The following is a 20502-nucleotide window of genomic DNA, read 5'->3' on the forward strand; positions in this document are numbered from 1 at the left end:
AAACAGTGTTTCCATAAGCCAAGAATGCACATACCAAAAATAGATTTTAAAATTGTGACATACATATAGAAAAGAATGGAAGAACAGTGTGAGGGAAGTATTCTAAGAGACCTAAATTCAATTACCATACAAAAATTGCTTAAACCAAAATATTGGCTGAAGCATATTATTTTAAATTATGTAAAAAAAATACCAAAAGAAACAGTGAAAATAATTAGGAGTGATTCTATCTGGGAGCCGGACTAAAGAATGGGAAAGGATTAGAAAGGGGATTGCAATTTTTCATTTTAAATATTTTAATACTATTTGATTTTTATTTGTGTGCATGTATTACCTTGAAAGAAAGAAAAACAAAAGTTAAACGATATAATTTTTAAATTTGTTAAAGTTTTTTAAGCTTTTGAAACTACTTTTTATTATCAGTTGTGAAGAAACAGTCTAATTGGAATCCAAAAATAATCACAATATAGACAATATCTCCTACTTATTTTAGTCATCTTATTCAATAAAATGAGAAAAGGCTAATAGGAAAGATAGCCTGCTCACAAAAATTAGGGGATATTTCAAAATGAATATGAAGCGATAAAATATCCCCTAATTTTTGTGAGCAGTGTAGTTAAACCTACTCATTCATGCAAATGGAAGAGAGCTAGAATATGAATAAATCCATTTATTTTTGTCATTAAAATACACAAAATAACATTTATGGAGAAGATTAAGCTATGTTTTATAAAATTAATATTAATATTGGATACCATCAGTTGAGCACAATCAATGAACTGGATGCTAACAGAAATATTATGCACATAATAGACACTCAGATCTTTTAACTGAATGACCAAAGTACACTAAGCAGGGCTTCCAAAAAAAAAAAAAATCCTAGGAATAGCCAGTAAAAATTTAAATTTAATATGGATAATATGCAAGGAGTAACTGATAACTACTAGTGTACATTTAACCACTTTTAATTCCAGTTTCATCTCTTTTATTTTCCAGCTAACCTTTTGCCCTTTCATTGTGCCAGGTTCCCATAAAATAACAACCATGGTAAAATACTGAAAATGAAATAATGACATTAGAACATCTACAATAGGAGTATAAATTCACTCTTAGTAGGTCTTATCAACAACAGTATCATGTAAACAGAAGTGAGAACTTAAGAGAGGAAAAAGGGAAAATTTCATTTGGAGGGAACATTTCATCTGGAATTTTGGTAATTGTTTTTATTCAGCAAATATTTTAAGAAATAATATTCTAAAAATGGGTAAAACTGGCAAGCCTTTTCTAGAACAGTTTTTAAAGCATTATACTCATAGGTAATTCAACATTACAATATTCCTTTTTAAATACCTTTTTGACAATTTACTTTAATTTTATATTTATCCTCTTTCACAGCATTATAAAAAGGTCAATTTCCTCTTTTCTATCTCAGAATTTTAATACAACTTATATAACAAATGTCTCCAATTACCCTAATATAAAGAACCTTCAAAACTTAAACTTTATTGTTATTCAGCACAAATAATTAACTTTCAAGTCCATTCATGTCTACCTTTATATAAAAACCACAATAAAATCCTTACTTTTCATACTAGTAATTAACCTTACTAAATACTAGAGTCCACATACTAACCAATTAAACCTACAGAATAGGAAGAGAATAAGCCAGCAGGCCAATACTTTAATGCCAATTTTTAAGATGTTCAAAGTTAAAAATAATATCTATTCCTTTAAACTAAATCTGTGTCTCCATTGTTGGAGGCATCAATAGTTAATTGGAGATTTTATAAAGCAATAAATATGATAATTGTCAAGAAAACGATCCATTGAGTTAGCCATAGCACAAGTTCTTAAAAGATTAAATGATCTGTTGAAAAAGTTTCCGCTTTAAAATCCTGATATTTTACTGAAGCCCCAGTGGCCTAATGGATAAGGCATTGGCCTCCTAAAATCCTGATATTTTATTAACACAGAACATTTTTTTCCTAAAAAGAAGTTACTTTTCCTAATATTCTTTCATGGGTTTTACTAAATAATGTTTTATGGTTTTTTAAAAAAAAAAAAGGGAGCCAGACTTTCTAATTAAGTTAACTGGAAATGAGACAAACTTATTTATATTTAATATGAAGGAAATAAAATAATATTATTGGCACAATATGAATTTTAGTGACTAAACAAGATTATAACTTGATCAAAACTCATAAACGAGTCAGATATTCCTAATACAATCCTAAAAATAAAATACAAATAGCTATAGAATGAGAAGTCATTAGCAAATAATTGTTTGAAAACCTGAAATCTTTAGTAAACCAACAAGATATATATTTTCTTGTATTTTGTATCACTTAACAGAGAAACGACACTTCCACATGAAATAAAAGTTTAACTTTCTTTTTATAAGAAGGGCTTTCTGATGCGAATAATTGAATTTGGGAAAGAATAAAGTACTATGTAAGTCTTGAAATCACCTTATCTTTCCCTAATATGAAGCTTTTTCCTGTATCTTTGGACCTGTCAGTATAGGTTGAGCTGACTCTTAACCTATCATATGCTAGAAAAAGTCAAGATATGAAATATCTCAACTTCTACAAAGTCAAAAATTTTTGCCCGGACTTGGTGGATTTGGGAAAAGAGGAATTCCAGTAAATTCCACTTAACCATTTGTTCCCACAGAAAAATAAAACTGATTTGTTCAACTTTGCAATGGTTGGATTTTTCATTTGACAGAGCCAACTACAAAGCTTAGCTACTTTTAAGCCACAACCCTCACAAACAGCTAAGAGGCAGTATCCAGAGTGTGATTCTTAGACTAGCAGAAGGAAAGCTTTTAAAAGAAATTTTCTAAGTTTTCAAAAAAACCAAGTATTTCTTAAGACCTATATAAGACCAGATGATCATTTTCTTCTGTGTCCATTATGCAGCAGGGGCTGTGAAGTAAGGCAGAAATGGTTTTCAGTAACTATCAGCTGCCTAATTCTGCTTCACTTGTCTAAACTTCAGTTTTCTCAACTGAAAAGAAGACAACCATAGCCTATTTTGATGAATACTTTATAAGCTTAATGACAGGGATAAAGAGATGATCATACAGATTAAAAGTAGCAGAAACCAATCACACAATATTTTCAGTAAAGAGTAAAAACGAAAACACTCTATCATCTGAAGCCAGCATAATCCTAAAACCAACATCTGACATAAACATTATGAGAAAAGAAAACTACAGACCAACACCTAACATGAATATAGATGAAAATTCTAAAAATAATAATTTATTATCAAGGTAAATCCTGCAACATACAATAAGGATAGTAATATATAACCAAGTGGGCTTTATTCCAAGCATACAGTGTTGGTATAATATTCAGAAATAAACCCAAGTAACTTACCACATTAACAAAATAAAAAAGAGAAATCCTAGCATCATCTCAATAGATGTAGAAAAAGTATTTGATAGATTTTAACACACATGCATCATTTTAAAAACCTCTCAGCAGTCTGAGAATAAAAAGGAAATTCCTTAACATAATAGAAGGTATCTACTACAAAACACACACACATACACATCACCTTCAGCTAATATTGATTTTTTTTAAAAGATTTTATTTATTGATTTTAGAGAGAGGATAGAGAGAGAGAAAGGCTGAGAGAGGAATGGGAAGCATCAACTCGTAGTAGTTGCTTCTCCTATGTGCCTTGACCAGGCAAGCCCAGGGTTTTGAACCAAGGACCTAAGCATTTTAGGTTGATGCTTTGCCCACTGTGCCACCACAGGTCATGCTAATATCAATCTTAATGGAAAAATATTGACTACTTTCCCCTGAATTTGGGAAACAAACAAGATTGTCTGCTATGACCACTTCTATTCAATTTTATTTTGAAGGCTGTAGCCATTAAAATGCATTAAAAGGGCAGGAGAATATAAACATTAATATGAAGTAAAACTGTCTTTATTCACAGATAACAATTATATACACAGAAAATGCAAAAGAATCAAGAAACAACTATAATAAATAAGTTATTTAGTATGGTTATTTGATACAAATTCAAGACTTTTCTATTTCTTTATAATAAATAGAAAATAAAATTTGAAACACTATTTAGTACATAACAAAAAATCAAATAATAATGAATACATCTTCAATAAGATGAGTAAGATATCTACACTGAAAACTAAAAACCAATAATGAGAAAAAAATTTAAAGATGTAAGTAAATGGAGAAATACACCACAGTTCAGTTTGGAGGACTCAATATTGTTATAACACAAATATTTCCCAAATTAATCTGTAGATCTAATGCAATCCCAATCAAAATCCTGGTAAGCTTTTTTGTGTTGTGACAAAGTTATCCTAAAATTTATATAGAAATGCAAAGATTCTAGAATAGCGAAGTTCAATCTTTAAGAACAAGGTTGAAGAATTCATATTACTAGACATCTAGATTTACTGTAAAGTAATAGTGTGACAGTGGTCATAATAGTCAAAGGATAGACAAACAGACCACTGAGACAAAGTCCAAATATAGATTTACACATATACAGTCACTTGGTTTATGAAAATGACACCACTGCAAACCTGCAGGTGGGCGAGAGACAGGCTCTTCAATTAATAGTGCTAGCACTCTGGAGTTCAGTTAGAAAAGACAATGAACTTTGATGTTAATTTCACACCAAGAACAAAAATTAATTCAGGATAGATCACAAACCTAAAAGTGAAAGGTAAAAATATAAAGCTTCAAAAATAGGCCCTGGGCCCTGGCTGGTTGGCTCAGTGGTAGAGCGTCAGCCTGGCGTGCAGAAGTCCCGGGTTCGATTCCCGGCCAGGGCACACAGGAGAGGCGCCCATCTGCTTCTCCACCCCTCCCCCTCTCCTTCCTCTCTGTCTCTCTCTTTCTCTCCCGCAGGGAGGCTCCATTGGAGCAGAGATGGCCCGGGCGCTGGGGATGGCTCCTTGGCCTCTGCCCCAGGCGCTAGAGTGGCTCTGGTCACAACAGAGCGACACCCCGGAGGGACAGAGCATCGCCCCTGGTGGGCAGAGCATCGCCCCTGGTGGGCGTGCCGGGTGGATCCCGGTCGGGCGCATGCGGGAGTCTGACTGTCTCTCCCCTTTTCCAGCTTCGGAAAAATACAAAAAAAAAAAAAAAAAATTGGCCCTGGCCGGTTGGCTCAGTGGTAGAGCATCAGCCCGGCGTGCAGGAGTCCCGGGTTCGATTCCCAGCCAGGGCACACAGGAGAAGCGCCCATCTGCTTCTCCACCTCTCCCCCTCTCCTTCCTCTCTGTCTCTCTCTTCCCCTCCTGCAGCCAAGGCTCCATTGGAGCAAAGTTGGCCCAGGCGCTGAGGATGGCTCAATGGCCTCTGCCTTAGGTGCTAGAATGGCTCTGGTTGCAAGCAACGCCCCACATGGGCAGAGCATCACCCCCTGGTGGTCATGCCGGGTGGATCCCGGTCAGTGCATGTGGCAGTCTGTGTGACTGCCTCCCCGTTTCCAACTTCAGAAAAATACAAAAAAAAAAAAAAGAAAAAAAATATAAGAGAATATATTTATGATCTCTGTGTAGGCAAAGATTTTTAAAATTAATATTCAAAAGGCTACATAACTAAAAACCAAAGCTACCAAGCTACTAAAAGCTACTAACCTACTAAAAGAAAAAAAATAAGTTGGACTACATTAAAATTAAAATTTCAGTTCACCAAAAGATATCATTAAGAGAGCAAAAAGATAAGCCACAGACCAACAGAAGATACTCCCAATACATAAGACCAGAACAGACTTTATATCTAGAGTTCATAAAGAACTACAATAAATCAATAATTAAAAATTCAACATAACTTTTTAATAGGCAAAACATCTAAACAGGAATTTCAAAAAAGAAAATATCCAAATGGCCAATCACTATATAAAGTACACAAGCATCATTAACATCAAAGAACGGCAAACTAAAGTGACAATGCCACACCAATACACACTTCACAGAATGGCTAAACACTCCTATGAAGTGTTGATTAGAATATGGAACAACTTGAACTCTCATAATTATGCTTGTAAATTGGTACAACTTTGGAAAATTGCTTGGCAGTTTCTACTGAAGTTAAACATTTACCTACCCCAATGATTCAGTAAACCCACTCCTAGGTATATGGTCAATAAAAATTAATACATTAAAAGCTGTGTAAGAATGTTCACAACAGCTTTATTCATAACTGCCAACCCCCAAAGGAAATAACTCAAATGTCCATAAACTAGAGAATGAATAAATTTTGGTACACTTATAAACCATGAAATACTACAGACCTATAAAAGAACAAAGTAGTGACACATATAACAACATAAATTAATCTTGTAGGCATTATTTTTGGCAAATGAAATCAGATATAAAAGATAACACACTGGCCCTGGCCAGTTGGCACAGTGGATAGAGCGTCAGCCCAGCATGCGGGCGTCCTGTGGTGCTCCCTGGTTAGGGCACACATGAGAAGCGACCATCTGCTTCTTTCCCCTTTCCTTTCCCCCTTCTCCCCCTCTTCCCCTCCCGCAGCCAGGGGCTAGATTGGTTTGACTGTTGGGCCCCCTGAGGATATAGCTCAGCTGGTCCCAGCGCATCAACCTCAGGCACGAAAAATAGCTCAATTGTGTTGAGCATAGGTCCAAGTCAGGGGTTGCCGGGTGGATCCCCGTTGGGGTGCATGCAGGAGTCTGTCTCTGTATCTCTCCTCTCTCACTAAAAATAATAATAATAATAATAATAACACACCATGTAATTCAACTTACATGAAATTTAAAAACAGGCCAAAAAAAAGCCCCAAAAAGACTGATGGAGACAGAAGTTAAAATAGTGGTTACAATCGCTTCTCGGCCTTGTGGCTAAGATCAAGTGTAGAATACTGGTTACATATGGAGGGAGCAATGGCTCCAAGAATAAACAAAAGTAACTGTAGAGGCATATTCCTATGAAAATATTCATTAAGCAGAATATTTAAGGCTAGTATACTTTTACAGTATAGTATGTACATTTTACCTCAATTAAAGTTTTTCGATCTCTATATTAAAACAAAGTTTCAGTCTGGAATTTGGAGATATATACAAAAAAGAAAGCACTTAAAAGAGGAGTTGATTTTCTTATGACTTACTTGCATATGTAATGCTTATATAATAAATAATAGAAAATAAAGTCATGTAAATAGAAAAATCAACATTTACAGCGAGTTGTCACAAGCACTGTGCCAAGGCTTTACCTACACATACCTGTACATACACAGACATACACTCATATAATCTTATATAAAACCTATTTATAATTAATGGGAAAACTATGGTGATATGTTTCTTTGATTAAATTTTAAATTATTTGATCTGAAGTACATTTGGTTTGCATAAAATAATTCTCTAAATATCCTAACAAAAAGTGATATATAAATATCCTGCCTGGATTTTCTACCATCCTATTTAAATATCTTATTCTCCATTGTTTTTTCTTCACAACACACATTTCTATGTGATGTTTCATTATTTGTGTATTTGCTCACTTTTTATCTCCCACCAGATCTGTGGAGGCAGAGACTGTCCGTGTCGTTTACTGCTCTGTCCTCACCATCTAGACCCATGCCTGGCATATAATGGACATTTAATAAATACTGGTAGAAGGAATGGAAAAAGTAATAATAAATATCCAAAGTGAAACTCAATTTTGTATGCTTTTCCATAACATCTGTAAAACTAAGAGAAGATAACTTGATTTCCTACCTTATAATAATCAATCTATATAATATTACCAGCTAAAGAACTTGATATACACCTTGAGACTGGTTTTAGGCAACCACTTCACACAGTAAAAAAGGAATTTAGAAGAGTGCAGTTAACATATTAAACTAATGTAGATAATTATCTTTCATTTATGTCAAAAATACATAACTATCCAAATGTAAATCTTTTTTATAAAATTTATTGGGGTGATATTGGCTCACAAAACTATACAGGTTTCAAGTGTATAACTCAACAAAACATCTGCACACTACATGGTGCACCATCACGCAAGCAGAGTCTCTTCTCATCCCCATTGACCTTCTTTTGGTCCATTCCTACCTACCCTCAAACCCCCTTCCCTCTATCACCATACCATTGTTTGTGTCTATGTGTTATATATGTTTTTTTTTAATTGCTTCACCTTCTTTCATCTAGGCCTCCCAGAACCTCCTTTCTGACAGTCTGTTAATGTATCCATGCCTCTGGGTTTTTTTTCATCAGTTTATCTTATTCATTAGATTCCAAATGTGAGAGTATATGGTATTTCTTTCTCTGACTGGCTTACTTCATTCAGCATAACACTTTACAGGTCCATCCAAGCTATGGCAAAAAGGTAAGATTTCCATTTTTTTATGCCCAAGTAGTATTCCACTGTGTAAATGTACCACAGCCTCACAGCTCTTTTACCAACTCATCTGCTGATGGGTACTTGGGTTGTTTCCAGATATCGGCTATTGTAAATAATGCTGCAATGAACATTGTGGTGCATATATTCTCTTGAATTAGTGTTTCAGGTTTCTCCAAATATATCCCAGAAATGGGATCACCGGGTCAAAAGGCAGCTCCCTTTTTTCTTTTTAAAAAATTTTTAATTTATTTTAATTTATTGTGTTTACATAGATTCAAGTGTTCCACCAAATATATCCCCCCATGCCCATGTTCCCCTCAACATCCTCCTTTTCCCCCTCCCCCCAAGGCTCTCCCCCATTCCCTCCAGGATTTGCTTTTTCCTGCTCTCTACAATGCTGTGTTATGTATATATAATTTCGCCCATCTCTTTCCCTTCTCTGATCCCATCCTCTCATCCCCTTTCCCTCTGCCTCTATTCCACTCCTCAGTTCACATTGTTCATTAGATTCCTCAAATGAGTGAGGTCATATATTTTTCTTTCTCTGCCTGGTTTATTTCACTTAACATGATAGTTTCCAGGTCCATCCATGTTGTCACAAAAGGTAAGATTTCCTGTTTTTCACGGCCGCATAGTATTCCATTGTGTATATGTACCACAGCTTTTTAATCTACTCATCTACTGACGGATGCTTGGGCTGTTTCCAGATCTTGGCTATTGTAAACAATGCTGCCATAAATATGGGGGTGCATTTCTTCTTTTGAATCAGTGATTTGGTACTCTTAGGATATATTCCTAAAAGTGAAATGGCTGGGTCAAAAGGCAGTTCTATTTTTAATTTTTTAAGGAATCTCCATACTGTTTTCCATAGTGGCTGCACCAGTCTGTATTCCCACCAGCTGTGAAGGAGGGTTCCCTTTTCTCCACACCCTCACCAGTACTTATGTGTTGTTTTGTTAATGAGTGCCATTCTAACTGATGTGAGATGATATCTCATTGTGGTTTTAATTTGCATTTCTCTAATGATTAGTGATGTTGAACATTTTTTCATCTGCCTATTGGCCATCTGTATTAACAAATGGTGTTGGGAAAATTGGACAACTACCTGCAAAAAAATGAAACTAGACCACCAACTTATACCATTCACAAAAATAAACTCAAAATAGATAAAAGACTTAAATGTAAGTTGTGAAACCATAATCATCTTAGAAGAAAACATAAACAGTAAGCTCTCCGACATCTCTTGCAACAATATATTTGCTGATTTATCTCCACAGGCAAGTGAAATAAAGGACAGGATGAACAAATGGGACTATATCAAACTAAAAAGCTTTTGCACAGCTAAAGACAATATGAACAAAATAAAAAGACAACCCGCACAATGGAAGAACTTATTCGACAATACATCTGATAAGGGGTTAACAACCAAAATTTATAAAGAACTTGTAAAACTCAACACCAGGAAGATAAACAATCCAATCAAAAAATGGGCCAAAGACCCTGGCCGGTTGGCTCAGCGGTAGAGCGTCAGCCTAGCGTGCGGAGGACCCGGGTTTGATTCCCGGCCAGGGCACACAGGAGAAGCACCCATTTGCTTCTCCACCCCTCCGCCGCACTTTCCTCTCTGTCTCTCTCTTCCCCTCCCGCAGCCAAGGTTCCATTGGAGCAAAGATGGCCCGGGCGCTGGGGATGGCTCTGTGGCCTCTGCCTCAGGCGCTAGAGTGGCTCTGGTCGCAATATGGCGACGCCCAGGATGGGCAGAGCATCATCGCCCCCTGGTGGGCAGAGTGTCGCCCCATGGTGGGCGTGCCGGGTGGATCCCGGTCGGGCGCATGCGGGAGTCTGTCTGACTGTCTCTCCCTGTTTCCAGCTTAAGAAAAATGAAAAGAAAAAAAAAAAAAAAAAAAAAAAGCAAACAAAAAAAATGGGCCAAAGAAATGAATAGAAACTTCTCCAAAAAGGCAGCTCTCTTTTTAAAATTTTAAATTCATACTGCTTCCAAAGTGGCTGCACCAATCTGCATTCCCAGCAGCAGTGCATAAGGGTTCCCTTTTCTCCACATCCTCACCAACACTGGTTGTTTGTTAATTTGTTGATGATAGCCATTCTGAAAAGTGTGAGGTGATATCTCATTGTGATTTTAATTTGTATCTCTCTGATAATTAGTGACATTACGCATTTTTTCATATGTCTGCCATCTGTATGTCTTTGGAGAAGTATCTATTTATTCAGATTCCTTGCCATTTTTTAAGTGGGTTATCTTCTTGATATCGAGTTGTATAAGTTCTTTATATATTTTAAAAATTAACCCCTTACCAGCTGTATCATTGGCAAATACTATACATTCTCTCATTCAGTGGGTTCCCTTTACATTCTGTTGATGGTTTCTTTTGCTGTGCAAAAAGCTTTTTAATTTGATGTAGTCTCATTTGTTTATTTTTTCCTTTGTTTCCCTTACCCAAAGAGACAGATCAGCAAAAATGTTGCTATAAGAAATATATGAGATTTCACTGCATATATTTTCTTCTAGGATTTTGATGGTTTTGTGACTTACATTTAACTCTTTAATCCATTTTGAGTTTATTCGTTGTGTAAGGTGTCAGTTGGTGATCTATTCAATAGTTTAATTTTATTTTTTTGCATGTACCTGTCCAAATTTTCCCAACACCATTTAATGTAGAGATTGTCTTTACACCATTCTATGTCCTTGCCTCCTTTGTCAAATATTAATTGACCATAAAGGCATGGGTTTATTTCTGTGATCTCTGTTCTGTTCCATTGATCTCTATGCCTGTTCTTGTGCCAATTCCATGCTGTTTTGATGACGATGGCCTTGTAGTCTAGTTTGATATCAGGTAATGTGATACCTCAAACCCTGTTCTTCTTTTTCAAGATTACTAAAGCTATTTTTTAAATTTTTAGAATATTTGTTCTAGATCTGTGAGATATGCCATTGGAATTTTAATAGGAATTGTGTTGAATCTGTAGATTGCTTTGGGAGGATGCACATTTTAATGATGTTAATTTTTCCTATCCAATATGCTTCCACTTATTTTATCTTTCTCAATTTCTTCAGTATCTTATAATTTTCTAAGTATAGGTCTTTTACCTCTTTGGTTATATTTATTCCTAGGTACTTTATTTTTGTTGTTGTTGCAATAGTAAATGGAATTAAAAGGCGAAAGATTTATGCGATCTGAAGAGAAACCAGAGTATAAATGGAATTATTTTCTTATTTTTCTGATAGTCCATTATTGATATATAAAAATGCCACTGATTTCTGAATATTAATTTTGTATCCTGCTACTTTGCTGAGTTCATTTATTAGATCTACTAGTTTCTTGGTGGACTCTTTAAGGTTTTCTATATACAATACCATGTCATCTTCAAATAATGAGAGTTTTACTTCCTCCTTTCCAATTTTGCCTTTTATTTCTTCTTCTTTTCCGACTGCTGTGCTAAGACATCCAGTACTATGTTGAGTAAGAGTGGTGAAAGCAGAAATCCCTGTCTTTTTCCTGATCTTAAGGGAAATGCTTGTAGTTTTTGCCCAATGAGTATGATGTTGGCTGTAGGTTTGTCATATATGGCCTATATGACATAGGATGATCCCTCTATTCCCACTTTGCTGAGAGTTTTTATCATAAATGGGGGCTGAATTTTATTAAATGCTTTTTCTGCATCTATTATATAATTATGTGATTTTTTTCATCCTTCATTTTATTTATTTGGTATACCACACTTACTGATTTGTGAATATTGTACTAAACTTGTATCCCTAGAATAAATCACACTTGACCATAATGTATGATCTTTTTAATGTATTGCTGGATCCAGTTTGCTAATATTTTGTCGAGGATTTTAGAATCTATGTTCATCAGGGATATTGGGGCCTATAATTTTCCCTCTTTGTAGTGTCTTTACCTGGTTTTGGAATTAGAATATTGCTGGCCTCATAATATAAGCTTGGAAGTTTTTCTTCCTTTTGAATAATTTTGGAATAGTTAGAGAAGTTCTTTCTTGGAGGTTTGGTAAAATTCACCTGTGAAGCCATCCAGAACAGCACTTTTGTTTGATGGGAGATTTTAAACTACTGCTTCAATTTCATTTGTTGTAATTGGTCTATTCAGATTTTCTGATTCTTCAAATGTAAATCTAAATGTATTCTTGTTGAGCCAACTAAGCATACATTATGTCGCAGATTTAGAAAGAATTGTTTGGGGCCAGGCCTATGAAAACCAATTACTGTACTCAGGTATTAATACAGGGTCAATAGTGATGGCTAAAGAACTACTGAAATGTGTAAGGACAAATTTTGCCCCTTCACTGAATTCTACTGTTTAGGGCATTCCTATATTGATCCATTTCCTTTTACCTTCCCACTCTAGCTACTATCTCTGCTCTGCTTTAACCTCTCTTGCTATTATGTTTAGTTTTTATATGTATCTTTTCTCCTCTCTTTAAGGTATTCAGATATATATCTATTTTTGAAATACACACACACACACACACACACACACACACACACACACACCTTTCTTGATCCTTGCTTTCTCTTCAAAATACCACTCTTTGACCCCAGTGCTCCACTTTCTTCAAAAAGTATACAATCTCTACTTCTCACTCCCAAATTCATATTCATTCCTGGAGATAATTAATAATGATCTCCATCACCAAATCAAATTGCTTCCTTAGCCTGACCAGACGGTGGCGCAGTGGATGGAGCATCAAACTGGGATGCAGAGGACCCAGGTTCGAAACCCTGAGGTCACCAGCTCGAGCGCGGGGTCATCTGGTTTGAGCAAGGCTGACCAGCTTGAGCCCAAGGTTGCTGGCTTGAGCAAGGGGTCACTCGGTCTGCTGTAGCCCCCCGGTCAAGGCACATATGAGAGAGCAATCAATGAACAACTAGGGTGCCACAACAAAGAATTGATGCTTCTCATCACTCCCTCTTCCTATCTGTCTGTCCATATCTGTCCCTCTCTCTGTCTCTCTCTGTCTCTGTCACATACACATAAAAAATTGCTTCCTTAGCTGCATCACTGCATCATTAAACACAAAACACATCCTCCTATATTTAAATTGTCTCCTCTTGATTTCCATAATTCCATGCCTCCCAGGTTTTGTTGAGTCCAAACTTTAAGGAATTTAGGGAGCCTTCTTTAAGGAAAATAAAGTAGACTTATTAATACAAAATTAGGTGCAAAGGTGAATACTTATCTTGAATGAAAGGGGAAAATCACTGCATCACAAGTTCCATAAAAATCCAGACAAAAGAAATCATAATTCTCTCCATAAACTCCATGACACATCTCTAGAATACTTTTTCTACATTTTTATTGCATTATCTTTTGTGATCACTTCTTTATACGATAATCTCACATAAGATTTTCTATAAAGAGATGAATTTTTAAAACTTTCTAAATACTCAATTATTATTTATATTTTAGTAAAATATTCTTTTAGGTTCACAAACTGTAACTGGTCATGTCATATAAAATTTTGGAATTGTAAAAGTTTATAAATCTTATATTCATTTCTTTTTTTTTTTTTTTTTTTTTTTTTTGTATTTTTCTGAAGCTGGAAACGGGGAGGCAGTCAGACAGACTCCCGCATGCGCCCGACCGGGATCCACCCGGCACGCCCACCAGGGGGCGATGCTCTGCCCATCCGGGGCGTCCCTCTGTCGCGACCAGAGCCACTCTAGCGCCTGGGGCAGAGGCCAAGGAGCTATCCCCAGCGCCCAGGTCATCTTTTGCTCCAATGGATCCTCGGCTGCAGGAGGGGAAGAGAGAGACAGAGAGGAAGGAGAGGGGGAGGGGTGGAGAAGCAGATGGGCGCCTCTCCTGTGTGCCCTGGCCAGGAATCAACCTGGGACTTCTGCACACCAGGCCAACGCTCTACCACTGAGCCAACCAGCCAGGGCCTTATATTCATTTCTTTCCTTTACAACAGACTAGGTTCTGACTCTGTATATTTTAAATTGTGTTTCTCTTACACCCTAACCACATACTTCTAGTGTCAGGCACTATAGAACATGTTCATATAACTTATGACATTTGGCCTGGCATCTTTGTATCATAATACTGAGTCAGCACCACGGTTAACAAGAGTATTCTTAGGCATCATTCCTATGCCAGAACACCTGAGAAAAACTTAAATATACTCCAAAATAAAAACAACAACAACAAAAAACCCTTGCATACACATAAATATATGGCACCCAAACTAAATGTAACCCTAATTCAACTTTCCCTTAGCTGGATCCCAAAAATGCCTGCAGCCACTCCAATGCTACATGACATAAGGTTAGGCCAAGAATGGAAAGAGACAGAAATCTTAAAACCTGCCTTTTAGAAATCTTAAACAACAAGGCCATGCAAACATCTTCCTCCCAAAGTCTTGGATGAAATTTGCACCCTAGAGCAGTGGTCCCCAACCCCTGGGCCGCGGACCGGTACCGGTCTGTGGACCATTTGGTGCCGATCCGCAGAGAAAGAATAAATAACTTACATTATTTCTGTTTTATTTATATTTAAGTCTGAATGATGTTTTATTTTTAAAAAATGACCGATTCCCTCTGTTACATCCATCTAAGACTCACTCTTGACACTTGTCTCGGTCACGTGATACATTTATCTGTCCCACCCTAAAGGCCAGTCCATAAAAATATTTTCTGACATTAAACCGGTCCGTGGCCCAAAAAAGGTTGGGGACCACTGCCCTAGAGCTTAAGTTTAATTAGTTTTGATGGTAATCCCCCACATCCTACTGCTCTGACTCTGCTTCCTTCATTGACTCCTCTTTATCATGCTAACCACTAAGTATAGGTACTTGCCATTCTCTTAAAAACATGAGCAATATGGGTACTTCCAAAAGTCACTTTGTCCTTAGTTTTATTCTGTCTATACTCCTTTTTTCCCCAATCTCATCTATTCCCAAACTTCAACTAAGACCTCCTAAGCAAATTATCTTCCCTCTAGAATTTAGTGACTAGTCACTATCAAGTCCTCAGCCAGTCTTGCTTGTGGCCTGCATCAACTCCAGGGTCTAAATTTCCAGGGGTGTAGAGCAGGCCTTCAGTGAATTATACTGAGTGACTTCTAAAGTTTATCTCTGTCTTCAATCTGTCATTCCAAGCTCCAAACCTGCAATCTACAACAGCCTACTGACTTTTCCACTCAGATAACTTCTGCCTCTCTCCTCAACCCAGAAGAAAACACACACAAAATCCCATAGCATTCAGAGTGCTCTGGACTTAATTTTAACATTCACTGATAAATTTTAAACTCTTAGAAAACAATTATCAAAGTACCCTTTAAGGAATTTAGGGCACAATAAAATTATAGGCCTTGACCAAGAAAGAACCAAATTATTCCACCTCTAATAACTTAAACTTCTCTCTTAAAAACAAGCCAAGTGGCTCATCAACCATACAGATGAATTTTAATAACTTATCTGGAAACATACCCAGTGCCCTATATACAAAGACACCATAATTAGAAATGCAAAGCCTATTTATTGCTATTTGTAAAACATGAACAAAGAAAATTCTTCTGAGAAAGAAAATACAATAAGACTAAATATTAATAATAAAGAACTAAATAATATGCCTGTATACATATGTCATAAAGTTTATATACAGAATGTACTCAGACAATACAGAGTACATATTCAGTCGTGTAGTCTTGCTCCACTGAGAGACCTCATTGTAAACACACTACTAAAACAAAAGAGTTCCCGAGCAAACTGCTGACATAAGTGTGGCACTGATGTAGCTGTCTATTTGCATTCAGTTGCTAGGATTCAGTGTGTCCCTTTTCCCCTAAGCTTTAAAACATGCAACTCTCTAATAGCATGAAAATTCTATAAACAAAAAAAAAATTGACAAAATACTGGATATACCTAAAAATATTTCAAATTCAAACCTCTATTTCTTAAAAATATTCATGTTTTTCCATATGGTAAAAAACATATATAAGTGAAATTTTTAAAAATTTATTTGAGAGAGAGAGATTGAGAGAGAAACACTGCTCTGTTCCTGTATGTGCCCTGTCTGGGGATCAAACCTGCACTGTAGATCGTGACAACACTCTAATCAACAGAGCTATCCAGCCAGGGCATGATTTATTTTATTTATTTTATTTTATTTTATTTTTTTTAGCGAGAGAGACAGAGACAGAGAGAGGGATATATAGGAGCAGACAGAAAGGGAGACAGATGAGAAGCCTCAATTTTTCGTTGCAGCACTTTAGTTGTTCACTGATAGTTTTCTCATATGTGCCTTGACTGGGGGGGGTCCAGCCGAGCCAGTGACCCCTTGCTCAAGCCAGCGACTTGTGCTTCAAACCAGCAACCTTTGGGGTCAAGCCAGCAACTGTGGGGTCATGTCTATGATACCACACTCAAGCTAGCAACCCTGTGCTCAAATTGGCAACCTTGGGGTTTCAAATCTGGGTCCTCTACATCTCAGGGTAACACTCTATCCACTATGCCACTGCCTGGTCAGGAGAAATTTTTTATAGCTTTACCAAAAACAACAAAACTCAATTTCAATAAAATGAAATGAAGAGGCAGTTACTACCAAAGTAATAAAAATTTTGAGTGCAGCTTTAAAGGAAAATATCCTATTATTTCAGGAACTTTTTGAATCTGTATAATTAAAAAGTTCATATTTTGCATTATTCAAAAAAAGGAAATTAGGTGATAATCTGAGTAGGTTTCTAAAGCTGCTCCATTACCATCCACTTTGCCTTTAGAATTATAATCCTAAAATTATGTTCATCAATAAGATGCTAAGAAATAAACTGAACTCTGTTGTCAGCCATACGATCTGAGAAAAAAAGTAAGAAGAAATCTGTCAGGTAAATAAAACAGAAATACCGACAACCCCAGAATTATTTTTCAGAGAGCCATAAACCATCATTCTATCTCAAATTTATTGGTCAGTGAGAAAGTTCCCCCAGGAACTTCCATCTGCTTTTAGTTGAGCCCACGTATGATCCATCAAATGGGCTTCAAATGCCTTTGGCTGGCAGCCAAACCAATCAAATTTTCAGGGAAACCTTCCTAAGTCCAATATTTAGTACTAGATGAACATAGAACTTAACAATGTCATTTTACATTCCCCACTGGCTTTCAACCATTTAACTATTTTTCAACTTTTATATACTGTACTTCAGGGTACAACTTTCACACTATATTTCAAGATTCAAATATTTCAAATTGATTCAACATAATTTATAAGTTTACTATAAATTTGTTATTTAAATAAACATTTAGGAAGTCATAAGTTAGTCATTTTTCTATGTATACAAAAATTTATTATTTTCAGTAACTGACAATTAAAATTCTTCAGAAATCAGAATTTCACTTTAGTAAAAAGCATCCTAAATGGTCATTATCTTAAATTTTAGTACAAGTGTTTAGCTTTTCAATTCTCATATTTATAAGTAAAGCAGAAATATTTAGGAGATATTTTGGTCAAATTTAACAAAATCATTATCAAAAGAAACAATTATAAGTAACTTTACTTCAAACAATAAGTTTGTATTCTGGGTAATTTTATTCTTTTAATTATTTTTTTATAATGGTACTTTCAGTTCATAAAATTGGCTTATTTTTAAACCAAGTAGATGTTATGGTATTTTACAATTTAAAACAGTAGTAAAAGTAATTCAGTCTTTATGTTCTGCTTTAAGTTTTAATCACTGATGAAAAGTCTAAGTGGTTTTCTTTTTTTTTTTTTTTTTTTTTTTCTGAAGCTGGAAACGGGGAGAGACAGACTCCCGCATGCGCCCGACCGGGATCCACCCGGCACGCCCACCAGGGGCGACGCTCTGCCCCTCCGGGGCGTCACTCTGCCGCGACCAGAGCCACTCTAGCGCCTGGGGCAGAGGCCAAGGAGCCATCCCCAGCGCCCGGGCCATCTTTGCTCCAATGGAGCCTTGGCTGAGGGAGGGGAAGAGAGAGACAGAGAGGAAGGAGGGGGGAGGGTGGAGAAGCAAATGGGCACTTCTCCTATGTGCCCTGGCCGGGAATCGAACCCGGGTCCCCCGCACGCCAGGCCAACGTTCTACTGCTGAGCCAACCGGCCAGGGCCATAAGTGGTTTTCTATAACAAGTGAAAGTAACGTTTTAGTTTTTTTTTTTTTTTAACTTTTTTTTTTTTTAATTTTTATTTATTTATTTATTTTTTACAGAGACAGAGAGTGAGAGAGAGGGATAGACAGGGACAGACAGACAGGAATGGAGAGAGATGAGAAGCATCAATCATTAGTTTTTCATTGCGCGTTGCAACACCTTAGTTGTTCATTGATTGCTTTCTCATATGTGCCTTGACCGCAGGCCTTCAGCAGACCAAGTAACCCCTTGCTGGAGCCAGCGACCTTGGGTTCAAGCTGGTGGGCTTTTCCTCAAACCAGATAAGCCCGCACTCAAGCTGGCGACCTCGGGGTCTCGAACCCGGGTCCTCTGCATCCCAGTCCGAAGCTCTATCCACTGTGCCACCGCCTGGTCAGGCTAACGTTTTAGTTTAAAATAAATTATTCCTATGACTTGACTTGAGGTGGTGAACACACAATACAGTGTATAAATGATTTATTATAGAATTGTGCACCTAAAACCTGTATGAGTTAGTTAACTAGTGTCACCCCTATAAATTCAATAAAAAGAAAATAAGTAAAATCACATCCAAGAATGAAAACCTTCCTTCTGAATCCCAACTTCATCCAGCATGGTTTTAAACTGGTGATCATTTAAAGCTCGGGCAACAATAAAAGTTGACCACCTGAATAACCAGTGGCATCACCTCACTAAGCTGCTTGCCACACATCTGAGCACAAAGCTCCTCCTGATGTAGGATGCAGTAAAAACTTAGGATGGGTCTCTTTCCATGTTCATGAAAAATTGCTACAAATCCTCTGTTTTTCCCCACCATGCACGGAGCACCATCAGTACACACCGAAATAAGTTTATCCATCGGTAGATTTTTTTCTTTAGCGAACACAGTGAAAGACTTGAATAAATCCTCCCCTCTTGTTGTCTCTTTCATAGGCAAAACAGCAAGACTTTCCTCACATAGTGTGTCACCGACAGCATACCTTGCAATCACGCTGAACTGGGACAAGTGGCTTACGTCTGTTGACTCATCCAAAGCAAGAGAAAAGAATGGTGCTGCATTTATGTCCTTCACTTGTGTTGCCTCAATTTGATTTACCATCATGATGGTACAATCATGAACAGTTCTTGCTGACAGAGGCATGTCTTTTATTCATTTGATTATCTTGTCTTTATCCAAAAAGTCATCAAAAAGTTCATTGGCAACATCAAGCATAAATGTTTTGGCATACTCCCCATCTGTGAATGGCTTTCTGTTTCTCACAATTGCTAAAGCACCAGCAAAGCTAGCTGAATTCCAGTCATCTTATTGGGACCAAACACAGAGTTGCTGCTGACTAGCTTGCACTCTGCACAGTAGCTCTTGACATGCTTTCTTCCTGCTGTCCCCTGCTGGATATTTCAATGCAAATGTAGTATGGCGTGTGTCGAAGTGCCGCTTTATATTTGACCGTTTCATCGATGCAATTTTATCATTGCATATTAGATACACTGCAGAACCCGCTCTCTCCACAAAGGCGAATTCCTCTGTCCATTCCTGCTGAAAAGTACGATACTCCTCATCTTTTTTTCTTTTAGCCATCTTTTTCGTCAAGAGGGTTTCTGCAATTAGCTAGCTGACTACTTGATTAAAAGGAGGGAAGTAGGCCCTGGCCGGTTGGCTCAGCAGTAGAGCGTCGGCCTGGCGTGTGGGGGACCCGGGTTCGATTCCCGGCCAGGGCACATAGAAGAAGCACCCATTTGCTTCTCCACCCCCACCTCCTACTTCCTCTCTGTCTCTCTCTTCCCCTTCCGCAGCCAAGGCTCCATTGGAGCAAAGATGGCCTGGGTGCTGGGGATGGCTCCTTGGCCTCTGCCCCAGGCGCTAGAGTGGCTCTGGTCGCGGCAGAGCGATGCCCCAGAGGGGCAGAGCATCGCCTCCCCCCATGGTGGGCGTACCGGGTGGATCCCGGTCGGGCGCATGCGGGAGTCTGTCTGACTGTCTCTCCCCGTTTCCAGCTTCAGGAAAAAAAAAAAAA

The 20502-nt window shown here is 37.3% G+C and overlaps 1 protein-coding gene and 1 pseudogene across 1 annotated transcript in view; one reads left to right on the forward strand and one right to left on the reverse strand.

Moving 5' to 3' along the window:
• PDE3B (phosphodiesterase 3B) overlaps positions 1-20502 on the reverse strand; it is a 167527-nt gene that overhangs the window by 130043 nt on the left and 16982 nt on the right. The gene's annotated exons all lie outside the window — the stretch shown is intronic.
• Positions 6839-7017, forward strand: LOC136390091 (U2 spliceosomal RNA; annotated as a pseudogene).

Source organism: Saccopteryx leptura, chromosome 1 (genome assembly GCF_036850995.1).
Source record: "Saccopteryx leptura isolate mSacLep1 chromosome 1, mSacLep1_pri_phased_curated, whole genome shotgun sequence".
Classification (NCBI taxonomy): Eukaryota; Metazoa; Chordata; class Mammalia; order Chiroptera; family Emballonuridae; genus Saccopteryx; species Saccopteryx leptura.